The sequence below is a fragment of the Meriones unguiculatus genome, chromosome 3 (genome assembly GCF_030254825.1).
Source record: "Meriones unguiculatus strain TT.TT164.6M chromosome 3, Bangor_MerUng_6.1, whole genome shotgun sequence".
NCBI lineage: Eukaryota > Metazoa > Chordata > Mammalia > Rodentia > Muridae > Meriones > Meriones unguiculatus.
This window is the reverse complement of record NC_083351.1, coordinates 47,270,740-47,285,397: the sequence shown is the minus strand read 5'-3', so window position 1 is coordinate 47,285,397 and position 14,658 is coordinate 47,270,740. Positions and strand designations below refer to the sequence as shown.

Sequence of the window (14,658 nt, the reverse complement as noted above, 5' to 3'; positions counted from 1 at the left end):
GCACTATCAAGAACTAAGAAATATTTTCATAGCAGGACACTTCGTAGTGCCCACAGTGGAAACAACCTCCCCACCCTTCAGTTGGTGAGTTAGTAAATAAGATGCAGCGAGTCTGCTCAGCGGCATGTCATTATCAGGTCATTAAGAGCGATGGAACACTGATACATGCTACATAGACTGACCTTAAAAACATTACCAAGGGCTGGGGAGATAGATGGCTTAGTGGGTAAGTGTGCTAGCTACCCAAGCATGTGGACCGGAGTTCTAGTCCCCAGTACCCATGTAAAAATCTAGGTGTGGTAACATGTACCCCAGCTCTGTGTGGGTGCAGAGGCAGGAAGAGTATTAGACTTGCTGGCTGCCAGTAAAAAAGACCTTGTCTCTAGGGACTAAGGCAGAGACTAAAAACACTTGACATCCATCCCTGTCCTCCACGTGCGCGCACACACACATGCATGTAACACTGCACACACATACGTCAAAATTAATTAATTTAAAGAGCATACTAAGTGAAAGAAGCCAGTCAAGGAGATCACATGGTTTCATTTACATAAGTTATCCGGAATAAACAATTTCAAGGGCTAAAGAGATGTCTAGGTGTTAGAGCATATGCTGTTCTTCCAAAAACCCAATATCTATGACACGTGATTCACAAGCACTTCTAATCTCTAGGCACTCTAACACCCTCTTCTGACCTCTGAGGGCACACATACACATGGCATGCACACCAGCATATATACTTTGTGCTACTGTCCAGTGAACGCACAGTGAGGACAGTACTGCAAATGCCTGATGATTGCATCAGCTAGAGCTCTACTTTATCTTGGTGCAATTTTTGGAAAAAAACACAAAATCTCTTTCCCTTGCCTAGGTGTTTAAAGACAAGAAAGTAGCCACCAGTGCTTCCCTTAGACTTCCTTAAAAAAATAAAAATAATTTTTAAAAATATTAAGAAAAAAACAAATCCATAGGGACAGAGAATAAATAGCCCAGTGGTTGCAAAGGGCACCAGAGTGCAGACTCAAAACCAATAAACCCATCATTGAGGAGCTGACCCAAGGGAACAACTGTAGTGTTTGTCCTATGACTCTCAATTTTTGTTTCTTTTTAGTTGTGTACTTGTGTGTACACATGTGTGTGAGTTCTACAGGGGCCAGAAGGGGGCATCAGATCCTGTGCATTTGTGAGCTGCTGGGTTCCAGCCCCACCTCCACTGAACATGACTGCAAGATGGACAGAGATAACCAGAGGTTCAGAAGGACTGAGGGCTCTTTCAGATGGAATAAGTTCTGACATTTTGCTCTGTCCTCCAGGGAGCCCATCACTAGCCAAAACAGCTTGGCATGCTGTCCTCCTTGCATAAGACCCTAGAGAGTGGCAGAAGTCTCTTCTCTGGCTGTAAGAGCTACGCTGGTCCTGGTCCATATTATTTAAATGCAAATCCTATTACCCCAAGGACAAGTCTTCAAAAGGGACATTTCTTCATTCTGTGCCACCTTTGATTTATATTCCTATCGCAAATGTGATCATGAATTAAATGACCACTTCAGTTTGGAGGCTGAAGGTCAAATCTTCAAATAGCCTCTTTTAACCCAGCTCTCTTTGCAAGGTAGACAAAGCTTGTATTTGCCAATACTTTAAGGATAAGTATTCTGGCCAATACCCCACAGTGTCTCCTTCCCCCTGTCCTGAAGAGAATGTGACAGTGGCATCCTCAGGATGCCCGCTGTATGTTTTCTTCCCTCATATTCACATCTCATGCCAGCCTGGCCACCGAGGTCCAGCTCAGATGCCTCTTCTAGGAAGCTTTCCCTGCCTTCACTTTCTTCAGTGGATGTTCTCTTGAGTATCTACACCAGGTCATGTTCAACTTCTTTCCCTCCATCATCTATCTCAGACACAAACACACACACACACACACACACGATATACACACACATATACAACACAAACACATGCACATACAAACATAAACACATATAAACACACACATATACACATACAAAGACATACATACACACGCATACACACACATATACATAAGCAGGTATCGATAAATGTCTACCAGATGCATGTAAGTTGCTATGCAGCAGAGGACGACCTTGAACTTCTGATCCTGCTGCCTCCACTAATGGCTTGCTCCATCATGTATGGTTTGTACAACACTGGGGATTGAACACAAGTCTCTCAAGTAACTCTATTATTTGAGGAATAGCCACAGCTACATGATCTGCATTTTCAATGTTATTTAACACTCTTGTCCCCACTGAAGACATTTTTAAGAGCCACAATAAGGTGAAAAAACAAGGTTTTTAAATCTGACTACATCAACATTCAGAACACCACAAATACATGACAAAGTCATCAAAAGACTGAGAAAAATATTTGCAGCCAACATGACAAATTAAAATAAGATGCCATTAGTTTTTTTTTGTTTTGTTTTGTTTTGTTTTGTTTTAGCTTAGACTTGGCAAAAACTGAAACTCATGTTTTTGAAGCACTGTCAATGACAATTCATGGAAAATATTTGAATTTTTAAAAGCTGGAAAGTAAAAAAAGAAAGACAGAGAAGAAGCGGGAAAATAGCAATATTAAACCAAAAGTGTGCAGAAAGGGGCTTTTACTTTCTGTTCTATTTTGCAGATGAGATCTGGTCTCTGTATATCACCCAGGGTAACTTCAAACCCAAGCTCCCTTTGTTTCATCTCCCCATGTGCTAGAATTTAGGTTGTGCCCTACCTGACAATTTGCAATTTGTTTTTAAGGTTTGTTATTTTATAGTTGGCTTTCATAAGAAACCAGCATTACATGTATAACAAGAGGCAGAACTCAGTAGAGCCAGGCTAGGTGGTGTGTGCCTAGAGTCCCAGATACTTTGGAGGCTGAGGCAGGAGGATCACTTGAGCTTAGAGTTTGAGACCATCTTGGGCAACATAGACTCCATCTAAAAACAAACAAACCACGGGGTCTGGTGGCGCAGGCCTTTGATCCCAGCACTTGGGAAGCAGAGGCAGTCAGACCTCTGTAAATTTGAGTCCAGGACAGCCAAGGCTACACAGAGAAATCCTGTCTCCAAAAACCAAATATGTGTGTGTGTGTACATATATACTTATTACTATTACAGATGTAGGTTGATCAGTTATGATATGGTCAGGTAGTAGAAGATTATTGAAATCCTGAAAATGCTACATAGGAAGAACAACAACAACAAGAACAAAAAACATTTAAGTAAAAAGAAGCAGCAATGAAATAAAACTTAGAGTAAGAGTCAAGATTTCTAAAAGCAGGAAACTAGTGGGAGTCTCTAGGTTTGTACATGTGTGTGTACATGGACTCAGAAGATTACAGCAATTTGTATCAGTGAACATTTTTTCATAACTCTGGAGGGAGATTCGGGTTCTTTTACACAATTGCAAGGTGTTTGTGTGTGTATGTATGTTCATGTATGCATAAAGCAAAGAACAATCTTATTCCTCAGGCATTGCCATTTTATTTTGTTTTGTTTTGTTTTGTTTTGTTTTGTTTTGTTTTGTTTTTTGAGACAGGGTTTTCTGTGTAGCCCTGGCTGTCCTGTAACTTGAACTCAGAGATGCGCCTTCCTCTGCCTCCTGAGTGCCGGGATTAAAGGCCTGTGCCACCACTGCCTGGCTTTACCTTGTTTTTGAGTCAGGATTTGTGAGGGTTTGAATGAAAATGGCTCCCATGGAGTCACAGGGAATGGCACTATTAGGAACTGTGCTTTTGTTGAAGGAGGTGTGGCCTTGTTGGAGGAAGCGTGTCACTGGAGGTGGGCTTTGAGGTTTCAGATGCTAATGCCAGGCCCAGAGGCTCACTGGCTCTTTCTGTTGACTGCCTGATCCAGAAGTAGAACTCTCTGCTAACCCCTCCAACACCATGTCTGCCTGTGTGCCATCATGCTTTCTGCTGTGATGACAATGGACTAACATCTGAGCTGTAAGCAAACCCCAATTAAATGTTTTTCTTCATAAGAGTTGCTGCGGTGATGGTGTCTCTTCACAGGAATAGAAACCCTAACTAAGAGAGGGTCTCTCATTGGTCTATAACTCAGCAAGTAACTTAGGCTAGGCAGCCAGCAAGTATCAGGGATCTGCCTGTCTCCATCTCTGCAGCATGGAGATTACAATAGGGTACTACTCCACCTGGTCTTTCTCTCTTTCTTTCTTTCTTTCTTTCTTTCTTTCTTTCTTTCTTTCTTTCTTTCTTTCTTTCTTTCTTTCTTGCCTATACTAGAATAATATGTGATCACAAACAAGCCAGAGAAAATCTTTTTAGATTTTATCATTATTCTAAGCTAATTACTGATTAGTAATCATAAATAGCTTATGAGGGTTAGTTACAGCTATTGAAAGTTCTTCAGCATAGTAATAAATGAAATATCATAACACAAAGGGTAAAGGAAGTTTATGTGTGCTGAGAAAATGTCACCTGTGTAGGTAGATGTTTATAGGTACGGCTGTGAACGCTTGCTTCTGTAGGCACACTGAACCCTAGAAGGTCACGTGAGACTGAATAGGGGTGGGACTGTTTGGAATCAATCCGTGGCTTTATTCACTGATCCATAATGCTCGACATTAAAGCCACAATGGGCAGCTACAGGTCCTTAACATCATTCTGAAAAGCTTGGACAATGTGTTCAACATGCCTTGATTTAAACCCTAACTAAACTGCCTGACAATTTTCTAGTCATTAGAGAAATGATGGCTGTAAGTTTGGTATCCTCGTCTACAAAACGGAGATGAGGATGACACCGCCACTGAGAGCCTGAGGAATGAGACACATAAAATACTGTATATTCTACTGTTGACGAGGCTAATAGTATTATTATTCCATGACCATCCTGAAAATGGCTGCTCCTCAGTTTCATCAAAAATGTCCTGCTTGTGCGTTCCAGGGTAGCCCGAGCTACAGAGTAAGAAATCCTGTTTCAAAAAACTAAAGCAAATAAATACATAAGTTTAAAAGAATACAGAACATCAAAGAGCCGCTACGCAGCTCTAGTAAATTTGTAGATTTGCAAAGTATGTGGTAGTGCCTGGCTTGCGGAAGGCTAAGGAATGTCATGAACAGAAAATACCTTAAAAAGGCCAGGTTCACTTTCCTTTCCCATTTCCAACTTTATGAGCTCCTTTCATTTCAATAATTGTTTGCATCTATCCTAGAATTTCTATGTAAATGGCTTTTTTGGGGTAGATGTTTTTAAGTTTGTCTGTTCTCATACTGTTCAGCTCTTGCCTTAAGGCTTGAGGAACTGTTTATCTCTTCAACATGCTAGTTTCTAGTTCTCCAGGTACAAAATCTATTTCTTTGAGGGGCTGTGTAAATGTATTGCAAACCCATCATTGCAGTCTTTCTTTTTTCTTTCTTTCATTTACTTACTTATTAGGGAAGAAAGAATGTGTGCCATAACAAGCTTGTGAAGGTCAGAGGACAACTTTCTCTTTCCGCCATTCGGGCTCTGGGGATCAAACTCAAGTTGTCAGGTTTACCGGCAAGCACCCTTACTGCTTGAGCTATCTCAAGGGCCTTCTCTGTCTGATTCTATGAGAACCTAAAACCTGACAGGGGAAGTTTCCTGTAGTGAGTGACTGTCTCTGAGCCTCGGAAACACCACGATTTGGTGGCGGGGAGAAAGGAAGGGCGGAAGGGGGGAGTCCAGCTCTAAAAGGATCAACCCACATGGGTTTGCACACTGTTTACAACCACCTTACTGGGGCAGGGGCGGGTCATGAGCGCCCACCTGAGGAGCCTGCCACTCCCTACGGTTAACTTGTTCTATGGTAAAAGACCTCAGGGAGGGGCTCAAGTACACAGGCTGTGGGGGAGAGGCGGACCTCCATCTGTGTGGCTACCAGGAAGCCCTCTTGCCTGCTGGGTAAAGGCATGTGGGAGGAGCACCCCACCGCTGTAAGGAGATGCGGTAGATGCCGTTTACATCTCCCTCTGGGAAGAAATTTTAACAACCATACTCATCTTGTGACTTCACCAACCTTCTAGTCCCCTCAGTTTTATTAGCTCTGATCAAGTTTTTTATGTTTTTTGTTGTTGTCGTTGTTGTTTTGTTTTGTGTTTTTTTCACTTAAAATTCCCATGTGGCGGGCTGGAAAGATGGCTCAGAGGTTAAAAGCACTGGTTGCTCTTCCAGAGGTCATGAGTTCAATTCCCAGCAACCACATGGTGCCTCGCAACCACCTATAATGAGATCTTGTGCCCTCTTCTGGTGTGCAGATAGAACATTGCATATATAATAAATCAATCTTAAAAAAAATTCCCATGTGGCACAGCAAACAGACTATATCTGCATAATCTGAAGTAAATATGTGGATTTCTTTTTCTTGGCCTGTCTCTTCCCCTCCACCCCCAACAATTCCCAACACCCATCTTCCTAGGCAAACACAGAGGCTGTGGCTGGACTTCTATTACACACACAGAAGATTTCTAGTTGCAACCTTTACCTTTCATAGCCTCCCTGGTTCATGGATGCCTATTCCCCCCCAGACACACACACACCCCTCTTAATGTAGTGGAATCGAGGAATTGGAGTCTCTACGGCACTAATCCTATAGATGCTGGCCCCACCCTCCTGACCGAATTGCCTCCGAAAGCCTCACTTCCTCACATCTTCTGGGTGAGGCAGGAATGTGTGGAGAACACAGCTTTCAGACCCTTCATCTGCACATATGATAAGTGAGCAAAGTGTCCATGACCTGAAGACTGTCCTGATGTTTGTAGAGCTAAATAAAGTCTTTTAGACTGGAAAAAGAAAACAGAAGGCCTAACTCACTTTCTGGAAAATCAATTCTTGAAACCGAATCTTGCAATCCTTCAGAAAAAGAAAAACACTGTATTGAAATACATCGAAGGAAAAACTCAAAAGAGTAAGAGTTGGGCTGGCTTTCATGTTGAAGAATGAATGCCCTTTTCTCTTCACTTTTCATTGTTTTTAACAACTTCTATTCCTTTTATCTTGAGGGGAAAATTCATAAGCCACTTTAATGTGGTTTTCCAATCAGCTGGAAACGACAAGTGAGGGATCTTTCTTGTCAGAGGTTGGTGGGACATAATGACAGCTATGAGAGCGGGGCGGGGTATGGCTCGTGTTTGGAATTCTTGGCATTTGTTGGCACGCCCAGAGAAGTAACTTTGCTCTCAGAACTTCCTTCTCTTCTCCTAATGGGGGGTGTCAGTCATTCTCATGTTTATTGATCGTGCTCTTCACTACTGTGGTACCCACAGGTAAACACAGGGAAAGACAGAACTTTACCATGATGGCTGGACACTTCCTGTAACTGCTCTTTCCGAGGTATGAGCTTCTACCTGTGATGGTCACTGAGCACTTGAAAGGAGGCCTGGTTGACAGACACATCTTTTTATAATTTATTTAAATGTTCTTGCATTTAAACAGTCACACGAGACCAGCGGCTTCTGTGTCGGGCAGCATCACGAACAGCAATAGCCCCTGTCTCATACGGTGAAAAGATTCTGTGAGAACATTAAAGCACATGGAAACAAGACTATGGGTATTAGGCTGTTTCATGCCTCTTGAGCAAAACCAGGCACAGGACACCACTCAGCCAGAAGGCTTTGCAGGGTCTGCAGCTGCAATGTGTGGGCATAGACAAGTGAAGAAAACGCTCAGTGGGCACAGGCTGGGGGGGACGGAGAAGCTGTGGTAACTAAGTCCTCAAAGCTCTGTTTTCTTGTCTGCTTCTAGGTGGCATCAGCATAGCCAGAGGCCATGAAAGCTGGCCTTGACGGGAAGCAGCCTTGCAGAGGCTGAAACAGAGAAGTACTGAAAAAGAGAGGGAGAGCAGCTCACTCATGATTCTCTAGTTCTGGCCCCCAGTAACTGGAAACAGTGAGATATCACTTGAGAAGGAAGCATGTAAGGACTGGGGGCACGTAGACTGCCATGCCTTGAAAAAGCCTGGGCTCGAAACCAAGTACTAAATCGGAGGAAGTACTTAATACCAAGTACTAAATGGGAGGGCTATCATAAACTTAAATATTGAGTCCTCTCTCTCCCCCGCCCTCTCTTCATATATTTTGCTAACAATTTGGTTTTTATGTACAATAATCAAATATCCTGTAACGCATTATGATCGGAAAAGTGGCAGGCTTCACGTGCAGAGTATGGTGGTGGTCTCTGCCATCAGTGCCACAGTTGCTGCAAGTAAAACAACTGCTGAGCTGAGGCAGGAGGGTAAAGCCTGGAGCCGGCCTAGGATACTTAGACAATCCTGTCCCCAACAAAGCTAACAAAAGTCATTTCTTATATATTGAAAGATGACTTCCTCCAGGCAGATTCTACACCACAGGGAGTGCTAAAAGAAACTCAGACCTAAGCGGCGTATGGTGGTGTAATCTTTAATCTCAGCACTTAGGAGGCAAAGGCAAGAGGAGCTCTGTAAGTTCAAGGCCAGCCTAATCTACAAAGTGAGTTCCAGGACAGCCAGGGCTGTTACACAGAGAAACCCTGTCTCAAAAAACCAAAAAGAAAAAAAAGAAAAGAAAAGAAAGAAAAAAGAAAAAGAAACTCAGACCTGAATGAAAGATGAAAACTCAAATCCTAGGAGGGGAAAAAAAAAAACAAAAAAACAAAAAACAACTTTCTGGAAAAGTAGAAGGGGGCAGAATTACAAACTTAAAAGAAGAGATGAAAACTCTTTTCTAGTACTGAGGCTCAAACTCAATACTTGAGAGTCAAACACATTAGGCAAACACTCTCACTCTACTGCTCAGCCACATCTCCAGCCATAAAGCAAAGATATACACCTTTCCATCTGAAATGGCCATAGTGTGTGTGTGTGTCATGGCCATGGTGTGTGTGTGTGTGTGTGTGTATGTGTTCTTTTAAATATGTGTTCCTGAGTATGTATATGTGCACCATGTGTGTACAGGAGCCCAAGAGACATCGGGTCTCCTGGAAAGGAGTTTCAGACAGTTGTGAGGCATCAGCTGGAAACTGAACTTGGAGCCTCTGCAAGAGCAGCAAATGCCATTAACTGCTGAGCCATCTCTCTGGCTCTAGCCTTAGTCTTTTTATTCACTTAACAAACTTCCATCTTCAAACTCGGAGTCATGCTGGCTGTTAACAAATGTCTTTAAAAAGATAAATATGTATTTAAAGGAAGAACTTCAAGGCAGGCGTTTCCTATGTGTTTCCTTCCTCTTATAATATAAAGCAAGTCTCCTGCTCAGGGATCCCTCACTCAGTTCCTTTCTGGACTGAAAAGCCAGTTACCCTCTTTTATTCTCAGCATGCTTCAGAGGCCAGAGCAACTTCTTTTCCCTTTCCATTTCCTGACTCTAAGCCCTTCCCTATGTTCAATTGTATTTCTAGGAATTGATTATCAAAGATATGCCCAAACAGGCTATGAACATGGCTCAGAGGTAAAGGCACTGGCTCTCAAGTCTCATAACATGAGTTAGGACCCCAAGTCCCATTTGGTGGAAAGAGATGGCCAATGTCCTATGATATATACAGTTAGCTGGGCTGTGGTAGCACATGCCTTTAATCCCAGCACTCAGGAGGCAGAAGTAGGCGGATCTCTAAGTTTGAGGCCAGCCTGGTCTACAGAATGAGTTCCAGGATAGCAGAAGCTAAAACAGAGAAACTCTATCTCTAAAATAAATAAATAAATTAATTAATTAAATAAAATAAAGACATACACAGTTGCAAGCATTTATTTCCCACACCAACCAAATAAACCCTGCAAGACTTCCCCCAAGCCCTTGGAATCTCTATAATTTCTTATTCTATTTACCTTAATGCAAACCTGTTGTTCCCATCCAGAGAGTTGTAATGAGCACACTGGCCTTGCTCACCAAGGCCATAGCTTTACCTGCAAGGGGGAAAAGTTAATGATCTCCGATACCTATGAGCTTCCTTCCATCTCTCAGCCTCTATCAAAGTCAGTTCAGGGCTGGCGAGTGGAGCGTGAGTGGAAGTGATACGTGTTACTCATGGACCCGGTGAGAAGCCAAAGCATCTCCCCTACCTCTCTTTACCTATTGCAACCATGATGTGTTCACTCTACATGGTGTGGCTGGGAGAAGGAAGACTTCCTAACCTTGGCATGAACAAAAACACACAAGTAAGCCCTTTTTGTGTGAGAAGCCACTGAGACTTGGGGGAGGGGCTGCTTGTTGCAGCACCTACCATTAATTACCCTAACTGCTACACACATTAAGTTATGGGTTAATTGCTAATCCCTTTCATTAGGATCTGGTTGAGGCCAGGAGCAGGTGTGTGCCTTGTAACTCCACCACCCCGCTGCCATGGGGCCTGGAACGTGAAGTAAGCTCATTAAATACCCGATGATTGAATTACAAGTCAATGAATCATTCTACTTGATGTTTCCATACCTCCAGCGAACATACACTAAAACCCAAGAGGAATCTAGAAACTTCTAGAGCTGGCCCTTGAGCCCAGAACCTTTTAATTCCAGGCCAGGGGGTGGGAGTGGGGGGCAGGAATTGCATAGCACCATTGTGAATGAATGATGGGAACTGTGAAGTAGTCCCAGTGTGTGGCCGGTCAGCAGACAGGCGGCCTGTGTGCAGCTTTCTATGACAATTATTCTGGAAAGTCGTTTCTGGGAAACGGCCCAAGAACTTACATACAGTGGGGGAAAAGACTTATTTAGATTGACTGCCGCCATCGCCCTGGCCATGAAAAGCTGAAAATAACACAAGTCAGAAGCATCCTTGGGGACAGCAGGGCAACTGTCTATTCACAAATGTCAATATTCCCACTAAACAATGCCTCACGAATTGGCAAAGGGGAAACTGAGCAGAGAAATGCTTAAAATCTTACACTGGGGCTAAAAACTCAGGGCAGGTTCAGGGTGGGGAAGGCGTTTTTGTGACAGTTTGTGTGAATGTCTGAATTAGCTGAGACTCAGAAATAGTAAAGATATGTCTGCTTTGTGCTGTTAGCAGGTACAGAACAAAATGTTACACGAGTTATCCTTTCTTAGTCTTGAAAGGTGTATAATGCCACCCACACTTTACAAGTAGAGAAACTGGGTCCATGGTAATGATACTCCCCATATAAGGCCACACAGTTAGAAAACAGTCGGTTCAGAATTCAGAGCCCATCTGCTTTCCATTTTCCAGTGCGGCCAATGTGATTCTCTCATTTGAGAGTCTCAGAATCCCTTTAGAAACTGGATTAGACAAAGAGACTTCATTGACTCCCTGATTCCAGGAAGGATTGAATGACAGTCCCCTGGAAGGGCAGAGATGGCACTGGGCTCCCACTGCAGTGGTAACCAGATGCCTGAATTCTGCCCTCAGTCCTCCTCACTCTCTGCTTCTCTGCTCCTCCCATATCGCCTTCATTCACCTTCCTGTACAGTGTCTCTCTGCCACCCGGGAGAAAACATGTCTGCTAATGTTTCCCCTTCCTCATAACACTCAGCTCCTGCCAGGGTGAAAAAGCAGCTCACGTGCTTCCAGGTACCAGGCCAGTGGTCCAGCTTTGGTCAAATATGTTCTGTGGTGACGCTCTGCAGCCGTGGAGATAGGTCACCTCAGATCACGCAAGACCCTCGTTTAGAGAGGAGTGAAACACCTTAACAAACAGAAATGGTCAAAAAAGTAAGTAAGTGCTTAGCCTGAAGCAGAGAGTGTATGAGGGCGGCATTTGCCGCCATGAGTACTTTGGAAAAGATGGAGGATGTACTCTGGGTTATCATGGAACAAATACATAAGCTTCTAGAAAAGCCAGGCATGGTGGCTTGCACCTAAAATCCCAGTATCCTATCAGCTGAGGCAGGAGGATTGCTAGTTTGAGGTCAATCTCAGATACTAAGTGAAATCTTGTCTAGAAAAAAAAAATGTTAAGACTTTGGAAGATAGATTTTGGGGTAAGGTTCAGCTGTGTCACCCAGAGTACCTCCTGTGCCAACTATGTGCCATGTTTCTTTCGCTGTATCTTGTCTTCTAAATGTCAAAACAAATCTGTGAGAAATTTCCATGTAAGGAAATGGACCAACAATAGTTTTTTTTATAATTATTTTATTGGCCAGATGGTGGTGGTGCATCCCAGATTCCCAAGGCAAAGGCAGGTACATTTCTGTATTCAAGGCCAGCCTGGTCTACCAAGTGTGTTCCAGGCCAGCCAGGGTTACACAGAGAAACCCTGTCTCAAAAAAACAAAACAACAACAAAAAGAGACTTATTTTATTTTAGATGTATAAATGTTTGCTCTGCATGTATGTATGTATACCATTTGTGTTCCTAGAAGCCCATGGAGCCTAGAGGGGGTTGTCAGATCCCCTGAAACTGGAGTTACAGATGACTATGTGTCACCATGTGGGTGCTAAGAACTGAACCCTGATCCTCTGTAAGAGTAGCAAGTGTTCTTGATGACTGAGCCATCTCTCTTGCCCCATTAAGAACCATTTTAATGTGAAGAGTTGGGCATTTCCAGGGAGCTGCCCATGAAGTTAAATGTCCGTTCTACCAGGACTTGACAATGGTATATTCAAACTATTTTTTCCTATTTAGCTCTGACTGTCCTAGAACTCAGTATGTAGACCTAGGAAGAGCAAGAATTGTATGCATTAGTCATAGGGAGTGACCTTCAGTTGGGGAACCAGCCAGCCATAGGTGACTGCACAGTCACTGGCCTCCCAGCTCTGAGCTACCTCAAGTGTGTCTGTATGTACCAAGGTGAGTAAGTAGAGAAGTTGGTTTTCTCCTTCTACCTTTATGAGTGTTCTGGAGATTGAACTCAGGTTATCAGGTTTGCACAGCAAGAGCCTTTCCACTAAGGCACCTTACCCACCCAGTAATATACTTCAGAATGGGGCATGGGTTAGAATGGCTCCCTCGAGAGCCATTACAATGTAGACTGAATAACTTCTAGCACTCATAAATTCTTTTCAAAAACTTTCTTGTTGGGCTGGGGCACGAGGACCTAAGTTTAGATTCTCAGGGTGCACATGTTCAAAACAGATGTGTTGGTGTGGTCACCTGTGGTCCAACTGAAGGTCACCCACTGTGACTAATCTAGATAATTCTTGCCCTTCCTAGGTTTAGCTAACCCTTGTCTCTTCTCTTCAGTTTTCCTATGGTGCTAGCTCTGACTCGCTTGCAGCGAAGGTCACAGCATCCTTGTGGCTCCACTGCACACCCATCTTATTATTTAGTCATCTCTTTGTCACAAACCTCCCGAAGACCTCTCTCGTTTGACGGTGCCACTGTTTCCCATTGAGACCCTGAGTGATATGACTTTTTCTTGATTTTAAAGCTGTACCCTAGTTATATTTTTCTATGTTCTCCCTCTAGGTCTTTCAGATAATTAAAACCATCTATACTCCATATGGAGAGCTTATATTTTGGAACATTTTTTCAATGTTTCCTCAGCCTCACTTTTACATAGATTTTTACTATGTACCACAAGTTCATCAACATAATTGTATGATGGGCATTCTCTCATGTCACTAAAAAGGCTGATGATCATTATGTTTCATACTTAAATATTACAATGCAATGTAATTATCATTTCACGTCCGTACTTACATGTGTGTTAAATACCACTGTTATGATGGTCATAACTCCTAAATCTTAATTCAAATCTCAAATTCTCTCCATTGGTCTTTTAGAATTTTGATGCTCAAATGACGCCCAATATATTGCCTACACTAGAGGGCGCTGTCGGGTTCTCTTGAAACAATGGTTTTCTGTGGCTTGGTGAAGAATGAAAAGAACCTGACGGGACTGGCAGAAATATTAAAGGCATTTAAGGGTTTCCCTCTACCACTGGGAAAGCTACTCTTGATCTCATAATAAAACAATGTGGGCATTCTCCTCCCAGGTCCGCATCCATCTTGGGTCAGGAACAGAGTTTGTTATTGTGGCTGAGACACAAGTGTGGTCAGGAATCTTTAGATCTGCAGATGACCAATGGGGAGGCTGCCAAGGCTGAACTGCCTTGTTGAAGAAAGTGCATGTGAGGAGGCCCTGAAAGGCGCCCCACCCTAGCCCCAGGCAGCCACAGTCCCCAACCCAGAGTGAATTCACAGAGCTGAAGGCCAGGCCTTGTTGTGGAACTCGCTGTACAAGTTCTTGGCAGCTACTTGAGGGACTGTAGTGGGTGATTGTCCTTAGCCAAGCCACAGGGTCACCAGCAAACCAGCGGGTGGCAAGTAATGACCGGGGCAGCACTGAGGAAGAGGCAACAGTAGAAACCTGAGCTCCTGAGGCTGGAGTCACCCTCCCACTCACTTTGAGATGGCTCTTATAGAAGGTTCTAGTAAAGAGAGTGTCTGCCACAGCCATGGTCACTTGAAACCACAATGTTTGGGCTAGTGCAAAAAAGGAGTAGGGGAAGAATCCTTCAGCAAGTAACCTAGGATGTGGGCTACTGATGTGTCATTATATATTCCCCGAGAATAAAGATGGCATTGTCCTTGACCCTTAGACTAAGCACTTTTCCTTTCCCCCTGGATCCACCTTCTCAGGCAGGCACTCTTTCTGGTATGAGCATATTTCATTGCTTTGTGTGGGAGAGACGCTAAAAGTGCTTCTTTTAAAGCTAGAATCAATCAGAGGGAGAGTCTGGGTTGTGTGCCAGATAATTTAGGTGATCAGGAAAAGTAATGGGGTTTTCATAGTTGGCAAACTGGT

General features: G+C 43.4%; 1 non-coding gene across 1 annotated transcript; it reads left to right on the top strand.

Moving 5' to 3' along the window:
- Positions 1-737: 737 nt before the first annotated feature.
- On the top strand, positions 738-843 carry LOC132653405 (U4atac minor spliceosomal RNA). The gene has a single exon (XR_009591149.1). It is a non-coding gene; the product is annotated as a U4atac minor spliceosomal RNA (small nuclear RNA).
- Positions 844-14,658: the final 13,815 nt, after the last annotated feature.